Consider the following 14,977-nt stretch of genomic DNA (forward strand, 5'->3'; position numbering starts at 1 on the left):
CAGTATCCATTGCCTTTCCCTTCCCAATGTCATTCATGGGATCCCGCACCTCCAATTCACCATCATAGCTACGGTCGTCTTCACTTACTCGAGGAGTTTCCACACAAACCATCTCTCGTGGCATTCCATGGGAAGACCCTCTCAAATTCATGGGAGCCTTTTTCAAAGACTTCATTGAAGACCATTCGCCTTAGCTCGAAGTGCCGCAAAGTAAATACTATAACTTGCAAAAATAGAGACAAAAGATGAATAAAACCGAAGAATTGCACATCAACAATATTAGACTTAGTAAAAAAAAAAGGCATGAGAACATTCGGTAAAACAAAAGGATATTCGTCACTGGCCGTCGTCCGAGATCAGACGCTTCGGATTAAACTCCACATCACACAACCTAGACTCTCTGATCCTCCTAGCCATATTCTCGGTAATCTTGAAGTTCTCACACCTGGGGTTCCAAATTAGGGGAACGTCAAAAGAGGGAGCCTTCACATAAAAGAAATGGGAACTTCCAATCTCCCCATGACAACTTCACACTCTTCAAAAACTTGTAAGGAACCCGCGGATGAGCACAAAAGAAGGGTAAATTGTTCGGTCGATATAACGTAAACAACGCCTTGAACAAATTGACACTACTAGGCAGCCCCACTTCCGACATCCTATGGTGAAACTCCTCAAACATAGGAACCACAGTCTGAGACGGCTGACTATACCCTATCTTGAACTCGTCACATATTTTCAACAAAGTCGGATGCAGAGTGATTCGGGAAGTTGATACGAACCCCGTAGAACTCGTTACGGGACCCAATACCTTACGCGGAAGCAATATCAAAGACATCCAAAAACAAAGATTCAAGTTTGGCTTAAGCAAGGAATAATGACCCTATAGCTATAAAGAGATACAAACCATTATTATCAAGGTGGAATATTGACCCCGTGGTTATAAAGAACCAGAAACCAATATTATGTCGCTAAAAAAATTACAAGAATCCACTTGCAAAATCCTGAAATTTGTTGTAGAACAGGGAAGGAGAATTAACTCTCAAAATACTCAAATATTCATTAAAATTCGTCCCTTAAAATAAACCTAATTGGCCACCTATTTATAAGGTTTAAAAGACTCATTTTTCACAAGGAAAATGACTCCTACCTAAACTATAATAAGTAAAGTAATAAATCAGCAAATCCTAACACTAAAGAACTCAAAAACAATAAAATAAAATAAATACTAAATAAAAACATAATTTAATAAATTATAACTTGATCTTCAAGTCGGCTTCTCGATCACCCTTCTAATCTCGCGTAGACAATTGGTTGTGCACGTGCATGAACTTCATGGTCAATTACGACACTGTTACACTTCGAATCTCTCTCCGCTCAAAACATGAAAGTTGTAGAACTTCCAGTTGGCTTTCTACAACAATTTGAATGACTTAAATTGGACATCATAAGAGAGCACTACACCAAAATGAACATTTTCTAACGGCACAAATTTGTGATTTCCAACGGATATATCCGTTAGTAATTACTAACGGCTAATATCCGTTAGAATTAAACATATTCGTTACAATTAATAATACACTGTTTTTTCTTGAAATTGTAAAAGTTTATTAATAATTCTAACAGCAAATTTCCGTTAGTACTATACCAAATATTATAATAACTAAATTAAATAAATTAAAATCAATTTAACCTCTCATATATTTTGCCGTTTCCCTTTTACCTTTCATTTCCTTCTGCACATTTTTTTTAATTTGCCATTTCCCTTCTCTTAACCGGTACAACCTTCGATTGCTTGCCATCTTTCCTTTCAATCTTTTCCGCCGCCGCCGCCATCCCCACCGTCGCCGCCACAAAGCTCTCCACTATTTCAGGTTTTCTCTTTCTTCCAATCGTATTCGCGTGTTAGGTTTTTTTTGAAGAAAATGCCCTAAATTTTGATTTTGTTTTTAAAACTAAGTGAAGTTTAAATTTATTTACGGTTCTTAATCAAATCTAGTGTCTATCGTCATATGTATTTTCGATTTCCTTCAATATCGATCTATATGGTACGGTTATTTTACCAACCTAAAAAACGCACATTGAGTATTGATACCCCTATTGAGTTTTGATTTTTTTTCATGGGTGCCTGTTTGTTTTATCGATTGCAAAATTAAAACTGACTGTTTTTTGGTGTGTTTTATGGAACTAGATGTATAACTTCATTTTTTTTTTAATATTTTGTGCGCCAGGTTTTTCCTAAGTCTGCCATAGAAGTGGAGATAAAAGGTTGGTCGGCAGAGGTTGTATGGGTTTGCTTTCAAGTGTAAGATCTCTAATATATATGGCTATATGGGTAAATGAATATATTCATTTCTTTGTATTAGATTTAGGGGAGTTTGAGTTTTCTCCATCGATTGTGCAGGCGAATTATGGGCCATATCTCAAGGAGAAGGCTCGAGACATCCTCAGAACACATTATCACGTGTGAAAAGATTTGCATTGCATTGATGTTGCTACATTAACTAGGTATACAAGGACACGAATTGAGATTTACTGCTCGCCTTTGCTTCCCTTTTAATGAATTAGCTATAACAATATTTCTTTATTTCAAAATTCTGTCAATTATATGCTATCGAGATTTTGATTTGGGCATTTAAAGTACGAAGGAAGATTTGACAGACAGGTCACCGTCGATAGGCCTGATGTTGCTTGTAGAATAAAGATTCTTCGATTTTCGGGTCAGTTATCTCTTATGGAAACTGTTATTTACTTCGGGTTAATCTTCTATAAATGTATATGCTTTAGTTTGAAATGCTATTGAAATAGACTGTTGTGCAGATTTTGTCCAACTTCAAGTTAAATTATATTGCCTTTAGATGTCTTCATCTACATTTCAAATATTGCTTCAAACTTGTTATATTTTGAGAGGTTTTGGTTGGATTAAGGTAGAGATTCTCTTTGCTTTAGTCTTAGTAATTTCTATCTAATTATCGTTCTTGCCTGATAAGGATGTTGAATTTTCAGTCTCTGCAAGTATTTGTAGCAATGAAGACTTTGCAGCTGTGAGAAACATTGGATCTGGAAAGAAGTTTGAGAAATTTCCCTTTGTATGTCTTTTTCTAGTATTTGAAAAGGTATACCCCCATTGATGAAACCATGCTTCTTATTACGTAGCTTTCTTTTGTATGCAGATATCGAACATGTGATTTTCGGCTTGTGAGTTTTATGAAAGGGTACTTGTTGCGACTTGTTAACACTGTTGTATTCAAGTAATGTTTGTTTCATGAATGATGATCTACTATGAATTTCCAATTAGATACTGGATTTTAGTTCCGTTTACCTCGTTTTCTATAATTACTAATGTTATTTCACCAATACTCGTTCACCCTGTTTCAGGTAACTTGATACATCTTCCAGTTACTAGTTTGCCATTAATTTATTTTTTATTAAAAAAAATTTCACAGATAATAACAGTCATTACTATTCTAATTGATTTCTTTTTGCAATGTCAATCAGGGTATAAAGTGGAAGAGACGGAAAAAAATTACCATGTTGAAGAAATTGAGGAAATAAGAGTTGTGAAAGTTGGGATATGGTCCTATAGAGTTAAGCAAGAAATGAGAGTTGCAAGAAATGTGGGAAAGATGGCTTTTCAACCAACTAAAACAATGCGTGAAAGAATATCTTTTTTATGGTAATCCAATTATTTTATTCTGCTGATAGATGTTGATGTATGAGCTACAGAAGATGTCAATTAAATTTGTTAAACTCGTTTATTTAATTTCAGTTGTATTTTTTTTAATATATATATATATATATATATATATATATATATATATATATATATATATATATATATATATATATATAATATTACCATTTTCTTGAAAATGGTAATATTTTTTTTTTTATTAATTTGTCATAAAAATTCTAACAGCTATATCCGTTAGGAATTTTGCTAGAGCCATTACAAATTATAACCGTTTACATTTCTAATGGATACAAGCGTTAGAAATATTTATTTTTCTAACAGATGTTTTAATTTTCCTAACGGTTTATATATGTTATAAATTTTGCACCTCAAATTTCTAACGCAGTATTTCTAACGGTTTTTCGCCATTACATATAATTTTCCTAACAGATATATCTGTTAGGAAATAGCTTTTTTGGTGTAGTGGAGAGTTATAACCCGAAGGGTAAACTCTACCATAATCATACGGGACTTTCGGGATGCTTGAAATTCAACTTGTCCAACGAATTTCCGTTTTCTTTTCTTCCAATTCCAAACCAAGGACTCTTCAAAGGCATTTTTCAAGCATTTATTCTTCAATTCTTACCCAAAAAAACTCTTTAAACTTGTACGCTTTCGCTTCTTCCAATTCTTCAACTTGGAGCTTGTGAGGATCGTATCATACTCCCCCTCTTTAAAAAGATTCGTCCTCGAATCCGGACAAATATCACATGGAGTATAAATTAAATTTATCTCAGGATCGATCTCTTTGTTTGGTAATAAACTTACACATCCTTGCACCATATCGTAGAACATACCACCTATCTGCCACTGAAGCGTAAACTCATGTGGGTGTTTTGTAGCTCGAAGCCCCAATGCGTCAAACCTCAACACCACCATCTCATCATAATGCACAATATACGTTTGCTCTCCGGTTAGCTCGGCATTAACTTCGATGCATGGCTGGATCATATCATTCTCCACCTCTTCAAAAGGATTTGTCCTCGAATCCGAACGTTCTATTTCTTCCTCATCGACCTCGACCTCAACATTCTCAGTTACCTCTGCCTCAACTAGTGCATCATCACTTTCCAAATCGGCTACAATGTTATCATTCTCAAAACCTTGACAAGTATCTTCATTTTCAAGTGGCGATAAAGAATCACCCATTCTCTTTAATTGCTCGTAGTCTCCTTTGTCTCATAGCATTTCCTTTGCTTTGGGCTTTTTTAATGGTTCCTTGTTTGCATCGTTGAAGATCTCCTATATGATTTCCAACTCGATGAACTCATTTCTTCTAACTTAGTAACTTGCCTCAAGCTCTGAATCTTCAATTGCTTATAATAATGGGAAGGAAAGAACCTCCTTCTCATAGCTGACTTCATGCACTCCCAATCTTCAATTGCTGGTTCGCCACAACGCCGCCTAGTTAAGACAAATTGGTCCCACCAACTAATTGCATAGTCAATGAACGCTTCGACGACGAGATTCACTTTCTTTCTTTCGGAATAGTAATCATAGTCGAATTTGTGCTCCACCTTTCGTTCCCATTGAATGTACCCCTCGGGATCACTCTTACCTATGGTATAATCAATTTCATTGAACTAAGGTTTTGATCAACGCCATCTCTTTCTCGACCAAAATATTCTCGGCTCGAAGTTTCCAATCAGGACCCTCGTCCCATTCTCTCCCTCCTTGATTTTGTACCGTTCACACCAAAATTTCCATCACGATCTACCTCTTTATGAGGATAAGGTATAACTGGTTGGTGAACATCACGTCGTACGTATGACCCTCGAACATGTTGATCTTTGCATAGTTCTTTTAGTTGGGTAACAATTCCTTCCATCCGATCTTGGAGTTCCTGGAAGTGTTTATCCATTGGCGTCATCCTACGCTGCTCCATTCTTTCTCCTTTACAATAGGCCTGTTCAGACATGATCAAAACAATTTTTTTTTTCTTTTCTCTTTTTTTTTTCTCGACACTAACAAACTCTAAATTAGAATCTAAGAAGCTTCAAACAAAAATAAATTTCGATTGTTTTTTAATTTAATTTTTTTTTACGAAGACTCTAGACAACCTAACTTAGACTCTAAGAAGCTTCAAATAAAAATAAAATTTGAATTTGTCTTTTTGTTTGTTTTTTTTTATTGGTTAATGGACTCTAAACAAAAGACAAGAAGACTCAACAACAATAGACACTAAACAAAAACCAAAACGAAGACACGAAAAAAAGACTGACTCAACAAAAGATAAAGGATAGGCGAAACCTCTTTTGGATGTTGGCTGTGATACCAACTGATACGAACCCCGCAGAACTCGTTACGGGACCCAATACCTTACGCGGAAGCAAGATCGAAGACATCCAAAAACAAAGATTCAAGTTTGGCGGAAGCAAGGAATAATGACCCCATAGTTATAAAGAGCTACAAACCATTATTATCAAGGTGGAATATTGACCCCGTGGTTATAAAGAACCAAAAACCAATATTATGTCGCTAAGAAAATTACGAGAATCCACTTGCAAAATCCCGAAATTTGCTGTAGAACAGTGAAGGAGAATTAACTCTCAAAATACTCAAATATTCATTAAAAATTCGTCCTTTAAAATAAACCTAATTGGGAACCTATTTATAAGGTCTAAAAAGACTCTTTTTTCACAAGGAAAATGACTTCTACCTAAACTATAATAAGTAAAGTAATAAATCAGCAAATCCTAACACTAAAGAACTCTAAAACAATAAAATAAAATAAATACAAAATAAAAACAGAATTTAATAAATTATAACTTGATCTTCAAGTCGACTTCTCGATCACCCTTCTAATCTCGCGTAGACAATTGGTTGTGCACGTGCATGAACTTCATGCTCAATTACGACACTGTTACACTTCGAATCTCTCTCCGCTCAAAACATGAAAGTTGTAGAACTTCCAATTGGCTTTCTATAGCAATTTGAACCACCTAAATTGGACATCACAGGAGAGAGTTATAACCCAATTGTAAACTCTGCTAGAATCATACGGGACTTTCGGGATGCTTGAAATTCAACTTGTCCAACGAATTTCTGTTTTCTTTTCTTCCAATTCCAAACCAAGGACTCTTCAAAGGCCTTATTCAAGCATTTATTCTTCAATTCCAACCCGAAAGAACTCTTTAAACTTGTACGCTTTATCTTCTTCCAATTCTTCAACTTGGAGCTTGAGAGGATCGTATCATAAATACACGTCAAATACGCCAAATACACCGTTTGAAACCCAACAGGTGGAGAATACAAGCGCTCGCCCTTCTAAGGTAAAAGAGTTTCGATATTCCTTGGCACTCCAACCAACAGACGAATAGTCTGCAAATGCTCTTCACTCAATGTACTATCAACATCAACTAAATCAAGATTGATTGGTTTAATCTTTTTTTGACTCCTCGTATACATCTTAACATCACCAAGCGGAATATCATCTTCTTCTTCCACTTCAACCATCGCTTCCACTTCACCATTCGATCACGCAAGGTCACTCGACGAACTCAATTGATTCGACTCGTTACTAACACTCCCAAAATCCACAACTTGACGTCGATATCGATGCCTACTAGAACCAACCTCATCAGTAGTGGGACAAATATTAACATTTGGCTCAAAATCATCACTCCAAGCACCTACAGTCTCGCGAAATCCACGTCCAACCGTCCGATTATCGCGACCCACTTCGATTGGCACCTCCGGGAAACTCCACTCACCTACACGCGCCTCGGAGCCCCGTTCACAAGGCGTCAACGCGCGTCTACCCAACGAACCATCACTTGCACCCTGATGAGGCGGTGCGCCATGCGCATGAGATGCGCGCGCAATCCGCTCTCGTTTCCACGGACACGCGCGGGTCCCTCGTTTCCCGTGCGCAACGCGCGCAACAGCTCCCCCTCCCAGCCACAGACGCGCGCGCGCGTTCACCAAGAATCGTACACGATGCGCGCGCGCGTGCCTCGGTCGTCGTGCCAGATGTGCGCGCCCGTCCTCTTCACTGACCCCAGTCGCGCCGTCGGAGCCACTCCTCCCCTCGGTCGGCGCGCGAGCTGGCTCACCTCTCTCTCCTTGCCTCTCATTGAAGAAAACGCCCAGAGACAAGCCGAGCACAGCGGCGGTCGCTCCTCCCCAACGGCTGCAACTTAGCCATCTTCAACCCCCTTCAATCCACCGCTCTCATCATTTTGCGAACCAAGCCCCGACAACTGGACTTCCACATCCGACAAAACAACCCTCTCTCGCTCCATACCCACGGTACCAAACGACATCTCGCCCCTATTAACCGGATCTCGAAATTTGATCTGCAAGGATTTCGTTGCAGCATAATCAATTGAGACAACCCCCTTTTCAACCAAGTCCCTTATGAAACGATGACAAATATCAATAAGCTTAGTTTTCGAATGTTGAATTGGATTCATAAACTTATTTTTCGCACACAATTTATCACAATTCAGATTACCAAAGTTTTTATTCCCCAAACTAGCTTTGTCACCAGAACTGTTGGAACAGTTAGTACTTTCATCACATGATTTTAAAGAAGTAATGGCAGATAAAAAATTAAGATCAGACTCTTTACCCAGATTTTTTGTTGAGTTTTATTCACTAAATCAACCTTTATCTTGGGTTTTTGTGACGACACAAAAGTGTGATCAATTTTAGCGAAAAGTGGTGAGCAGGCCATTATTCTTTTAACCATTTTCAAGTACTTAAAACACCTAGGTCGTATATGACCAGGAACATGACAAAAATCACAGGTAGGGACAAAAACTTTTCTTTGAGATGATTGTGTTGATGCAAGTGTCGCAACAGTTTGTGAAACAGTGGATTGTTTAACAAAATTGATTTTTCTTTTTGGATCCTCTTTCCGTTTCAATGCATCATTAGATAGCTGATTACCCCCTATACCTATACGACCAGAGTTCGACTGATTTTTGGTCAAAATTTCATTCAAAGTTACCCTACCAGTATTAAACTTAGAAATAGCATCTTGGGTTTGAGCAATTCTAACCTTCAACCTATCTGTTTCTCTACTAGTAGAAATAGAATTTTGTTCAAGAGTAGAAATTCTTACATTCAAAACTTCATTTTCCTCTATGAGAACACGCTTATCCTCTTCAAGGCGCTTATTTACCTCCGATACTTCAAGCCACTTCCGATACATTTTTTCATATACATCTTTGACCTCTTCGAGGGTTGGCTGTTCATCATCACTACTGCTCTCAGAGTCACCTGCAAAATTAAATGGTGAAGTCAGACTATTGTCCTTATTTGAAGATAATTCATCATACCTGAGTTCTGTTGGACAGACTGTTGCAACAGTTTCAGCGACAGTCTCTTTGCACTTGCTTATGTGAGTAGTACCACTGAATGCCATAAAGTTTGTGGTTTGATCTTCTTTGTTGTTCTCATCCTCATCACTGTCCTCTTTATCACTCCAAACAGTGGTGAGTGACATCCTCTTTTTCTTCAAAGTGTTCGCACACTCGGCCTGAATATGTCCAAAACTCCCACACTCTCGACATTGCATTCTCCTAGACTTTGCATCATCAGAATAACCATTATTAGAAAACTTTTTAAATTTTTTAGGGTTAACATACTTACCTGATTTAGAGGAACTTCTTCTATTTTCAAGCTTTTGACGCAAGCTTTCGAGGTTATTTGACATAATTGCTAAGGATTCTTCAACATCAATGTCATACTCATGAAATGTTTGGTCTTGTGAGATGCCATGGGAAGCTTCAGCCTGGAATGCCATATTCTTCACCTTTTTCTTTTCTCGAATATTTGCTCTAAAATTCATTTCTTGGGTTTGCAGTTTACCCATGAGTTCATCTACCTTCAACGTATTGATATCCATCACTTCTTCGATTGCTGCAACTCTGTAAGCAAATCTTTCTGGTAATGAACGTAGTGCCTTTCTTACCAACTTTGTTTTCGAGTATTGTTCACCTAGTGCATACGATTAATTTGAAATGTCACACAATTTAGCGTGAAAATCAACAATCGTCTCGTCCTCCTCCATATGAATACTCTCAAATCTTGTGGCTAGCATCTGCAACTTAGATGTTTTAACAGTTGATGTGCCTTCATACGTCACTTGTAGGATCTCCCATGCCCTTTTAGCTGATTCACACGATGCTATCAGTTTGAACTGATTGTCACCAACGCCACTGAAAATTGAGTTTATCGCCCTCGAGTTGTAATTGGCAAGTAATATCTCTTCATTAGTCCATGCTTCTTCTGGTTTTACCGTTTGCATACCATCCGTTCCTTTAGCCATGGGCGGGGTCCAACCAGTCACAATAGCACGCCAAACTCGTTCATCAACTGACTTGATGAACATCTTCATCTTCGATTTCCAGTAAGAGTAATTTGATCTATCCAAGAGAGGTGGTCGTACTGTAGACGCTCCTTCACGATGAAACATATATGCATAAAACAGATTAAAAAATTAAATCCCAAAATCTCACTAAGTGTATCTAGTGACAGGCTCTGATACCAATTGTTAGAATTTATTTCGTGCAGATATAAATTGTTTACGTCAGATTCAGTTTTTTCGTTACTGTTGCGTGAAGTGTTGCAATAGTTCATGAAGCTGTTCGTAAAAACAGTAATAAACGAGACACAAATTTTAATGTGGTTCGGATACAATTGTACCCTACATCCACGGGGACCTGCAAATGAAATTTACTAATTTTTTGTTTTACGAATACAATATTAGGACTTAATCAAAATACAAAGACTCCCTCTTTGTTGACGCCGTTCTTGTATACTACGCTGAATTATAAATCTTCAATTTGCAGCACGTCCCTTACTCCGCATGGTTGAACTCCCTTCAACGCTGAATCCCTCAGTCGGCGGATCGATCTCCTCCCGAGATCTGTTTAAGCCCCTCTCCCGAAGAACCGATCTTCTTTTTGTATAGAAGAAGCAAACTTGTGATACTCCTTGAATCTTGGTGTCTTCACCACAAAGCCTTGAAGCCGATATATTTTCTATGAAAATCACGTATCACGATGAAACAATAAAAAACGAGAGGAAAAATATTTTATGTGAAAAACTTCTCTCGATCAAAGACGTTCCGGAAGAGCAACAAAGAAAAGAGAAATATTTTTCTCTACAAAAAGGCACTCCACGATCACGTTCTGATGTCTTCCTTTTTATACGTGATTGAATCTTCTTGTACAAGAAATAAAGAAACCCATTAGGTTTAAGTTTTACGTACAAAGAAGAGTTTTAATAGGAAAGAAATATTTGCCCACTACTAATGAACACTTAATTCCCATAAAATATAAAATACCATTGAAATAAAATCCATTAGGTTAGGGATTCTTATTCACGTAGAAGAATAAGTTGTAAAATAAGAAAACTCTTTGTATAAATAAAATTCCTAATACTAATCAATTAATGACAAATTAAAAGAATTAAAACACAAGGAAACTCCCCTTCTTATATCACGGCATATTTAGACTTGTGGTACAACTCTTTTACACGTTTCCTTGCAAAGTCAGAATCCAAAGGATTCTAACACATATAAATAGAGGTTGTTACTCATTTGTTAAGGTACATTCCATTATTCACGAGTATTCTAGAGTTTATATTCTCTCTACTATCTCCACAATCCGCACATCTGACTTGAGCGTCGGAGGGGTTTTCGCCGCATCAACCCCCGACTTAGTTCACGTGTGTTATTTTCGCAGGGGCCTCAAGACCATCTAATTAACAAGCTAGTGATCCGCTTTGCTCTCCCAACTCGTTTACCACACTATCCTAGGTGATCTAAATATTTAGCATCATTAGATGGGAACACAATGTAGGTTTCTTGCACGCAGGTAGATGATCCAACCATGCAGAAATGAAGACTTGACTATCAATCATGTAAAATCAAAGCATGTGAACTAAGCCGGGGGTTGATCCGGCGGAAAACCTTCAGATGCTAGCACATAAAATAAAATAGGGAACACGAGATAAATAGAACAAAAAAGATTTGTCAGAACGTACCCTTTTCCTCAGATTGAGGTGTTATTTATATAATCTAGTTTTTTTTCTTAATTAGGACTCTGATTAGGTGTTTTACTAATACAATTATAAGTGGTGGCCCTATAGAGGCCCAGTTAGCATAGTGGGCTCGAGTTTTTTAACTTGCGGGCTCTAGGCCCCAGTATTTCGGCCCACATGGTGGTATATTGTAAATGGCCCAATGTGGCCCATTTAGGTGTTTTTTAAGCCCCCCACTCTCGGACGAGTTGGGGAACTCGAGTTGCTTCGAGAGCACTAAATGTGACGTATAGTCGGAGCTTGCACGAAAAGTATAAGTTGGTGGTCGACCGTAAGAAACCCTTCATTTTCTTCGTCCAGGTTTTGGAAAATCCTCTCTCTAGGAAAGTCCACCTTAACACAATATGGGTAAGCCTTATATCCTCACTTTTACTTTTTATTTGTGTGGCTTGGCAATATATATTTTTTATCTCTCCATAATTCTACTCCATCCAACTTTGTCTTGAATGTTCTTGGAGAGATAAAAAAAAAATAGGATCGAAATTCTTGGAAATGGGGGCGTAGGACCCTCTTCGGGGTTGAGTGCCGCGAGCGGTGGAGACACAAGCGTCGTGGAACCAGGGCTAGGGTTAGCGCCGCCAGCGAGTGGGAGAGGCCCTGGCGGCGCCAGGTTCGGCGGTGTAGGAGGAGCGCCACCAGCGAGTGGGGGAGGCGCTACCATGGTCGCACCGCCGGCGAGAGGAGGAGGGTCCAACCAGATCCATACCCCATTGGGCGAACGAGATCGGGCAGTCTATCGGCTGCATTAGTGCCCCGGTAGGTGTTGAATGTTGGCATGTTCCTGGCATGCTTTACAATGCTTGACTAGATTCCTTGCATTGTTTTGTATGGTGGGACGGTAGTAACTTTATCTTAGAGCTTTGAGAGCTAGGGATCGACCACTCAGGTGGCTGGCGCAGATTCCTACATGAATCTCGCGTGGGACATAGTCAACATTGTTCGGAGGAAGGCAGTTCAAGTATGGTAGTGAAAAACCACGTTTGTATAATTGACCATCCATGTTTATAAGGCGTGAGGCCCTTGTTCTCAATATTCGGGCCTCATTCGGCTTGTGGGGGAGGGCCCAAAATTCTAAGTATTGCGTTATAAGGTTGATCCAACTGGGTTCTTCCTCATTGTATTGCACTTGTCATTCATCCTCTTTTATTTTCGGTTTAGGCGAGGTTAGGAGGGTGGTTCTTCTACTGCCGATGTTGGCCATGGAGCTAGCTAACTTGTCGAGCTTGTTAGCCAACACATTGCTAGCCCGTGGCACTTGTTTAACTTCGTGGCTTTCTACCTTCGATAGGAGCATAGTGGTAAGGGCCAGGTACTTAGACATTGTTTCCTCCTTGGCTTCATAGGTACCTAGTACCTGATTAACCACCAGTTGGGTGTCACTATAAATGAGCAACTTCTGAGCTCCTCTTGATGTAGATAGCTTAATTCCATCTATGATATCTTCGTACTCAGCCTCGTTGTTACAGACGGGAAACTCGAACCTCAGGGCGTACTCGAGTTCGTCGCCTTGGGGTGTAACTATGACTATTCATGCTCCCCGCCATAACTGGTGGCTGATCCATCTACATTGATAGTCCATGTTGGCAGTGCACTTTTAGAGTCGTAGCTCGCCATTTCCACTAGGAAATCCGCTAGAGTCTGGGCTTTGATGGCAGGTCGACTACGAAACTCGACTCCATATTCGCTCAACTTGATGGCCCATTTCGCCAGCCTTCCCGATGTTTCCGAGCTCCGAATGACTTGTTCCAGGGGGTAGTTGGTGAGTACTACTATTTGATGAGATTGAAAATATGGTTTCAATTTTCGTGCGGTGGTGATTAGGGCTAGGGAGAGTTTTTCCATGTTCGAGTAGCGCTACTCTACTCCTTGAAGGGCGCGACTTATATAGTAGATGGGTTGATGACATCTTTCTCCTTCTCGAACTATGACCTCACTAATGGCTTTGTGTGAGACTACTAAGTAGAACAGTAGGACATCCATGGCTTTGTGATTTGAGGGGGCGAGGCGAGGTAACATTTCAGCTCTTCAAAAACATTTTGACAGTCCTCAGTCCATTTGAACTTTTTGCCTCCCCTCAGTACTTTAAAGAATGGGAGTCCCTTATCTGCCGACCTGGATATGAAACTGTTCAGGGCGGCGAGGCATCCGTTAAGTTGTTGAATTTGCTTGATGGACCGTGGGGGAGTCATAGAAGTTATTACTTTTTTTTTTTTCGCGAGGTTGACTTATATTCCTCTTTGTGAAATCATGTAGTCAAGGAATTTGCCTCCTCTAACTCCAAACGAACATTTGAATGGGTTTAGCTTCATCCTATATTTTCTCAAGATGGCGAATCACTGTTGTAGGTCTCCAATGTGCCCCGATTTTTGAGTGTTTTTGACGAGCATGTCGTCAATGTACACTTCCATGTTTTTAATTTCCTATCAAGTCCGCGAACATTTCATTTACCAAGCGATGGTAAGTGGCTCCGGCGTCTTCAATCCAAAGGGCATCACCTGATAACATCAGTGACGAAACTGGCCTTCTCTTGGTCTTCACGGGCTAACCTGATTTGATTGTAGCCCTGGTACGCATCGAGGAAACTAAGGAACTCGCACCCCGAAATAGAGTCCACCAGTTGATCAATCTTGGTAGCGAGAAAATGGTCATTGGGGCATGCTTTGTTTAAATCGATGAAGTCTACCGAGAGCTCTCCCAACTCGTTTACCACACTATCCCATGTGATCTAAGGATTTAACATCATGACATGTCATTACTGAAGAATATCAACTTGCAGATTTATTGACAAAACCATTACGATGACGACGCACGAACACTGTGAAGATCAAGATTGGATTAGCCGGTGACACCTCCATCTTGCGGGGGCTTATCAGAGAATATTCCACAAATCAAAGGTTAAATGCACTAAAAAAAAATCCTATTAAAATCAGCATATAATTAAGTTTTCCTATCAACTTAAGAAAATAATTAAGTAGCAAGGTTAACTTATAACCAAGACCATGTGATTTGAAGAAATGAAGGCCCATACGGAAAATAATGGTTGGTTGTTGAAATGGGCCTTGGCAAACTTATATACCAAAGAAAGTTCCAACAGCCCATTTCATTTAATTTCAGACCGGGTCACGTTTTGGACCGGTTGGACCCGCAAATTGTTTCCAGAAAGGACCGGCTCTGTCTCTATGTTTAGAATTC

At 39.2% G+C, this 14,977-nt stretch overlaps 1 long non-coding RNA gene across 12 annotated transcripts; it reads left to right on the top strand.

The window, feature by feature from the left end:
• Nucleotides 1–1,710: 1,710 nt before the first annotated feature.
• LOC148768935 (uncharacterized) lies at nucleotides 1,711–3,785 on the top strand. Of its 12 annotated transcripts, none has more exons than XR_016032061.1 (7): nucleotides 1,711–1,871; nucleotides 2,229–2,302; nucleotides 2,402–2,717; nucleotides 2,818–2,924; nucleotides 3,004–3,086; nucleotides 3,171–3,212; nucleotides 3,496–3,785. It is a non-coding gene; the product is annotated as an uncharacterized LOC148768935 (long non-coding RNA). The 12 variants fall into 12 exon arrangements; XR_016032070.1 differs by lacking the exon at nucleotides 3,496–3,785 and having other exon boundaries at nucleotides 2,402–2,505; nucleotides 2,617–2,717; nucleotides 3,171–3,482; XR_016032071.1 differs by lacking the exon at nucleotides 3,496–3,785 and having other exon boundaries at nucleotides 2,402–2,505; nucleotides 2,639–2,717; nucleotides 3,171–3,482.
• Nucleotides 3,786–14,977: the final 11,192 nt, after the last annotated feature.

The sequence above is a fragment of the Erythranthe guttata genome, chromosome 7, assembly GCF_056151865.1.
Source record: "Erythranthe guttata isolate IM_541 chromosome 7, IM_541, whole genome shotgun sequence".
In the NCBI taxonomy this organism is placed as follows: domain Eukaryota; kingdom Viridiplantae; phylum Streptophyta; class Magnoliopsida; order Lamiales; family Phrymaceae; genus Erythranthe; species Erythranthe guttata.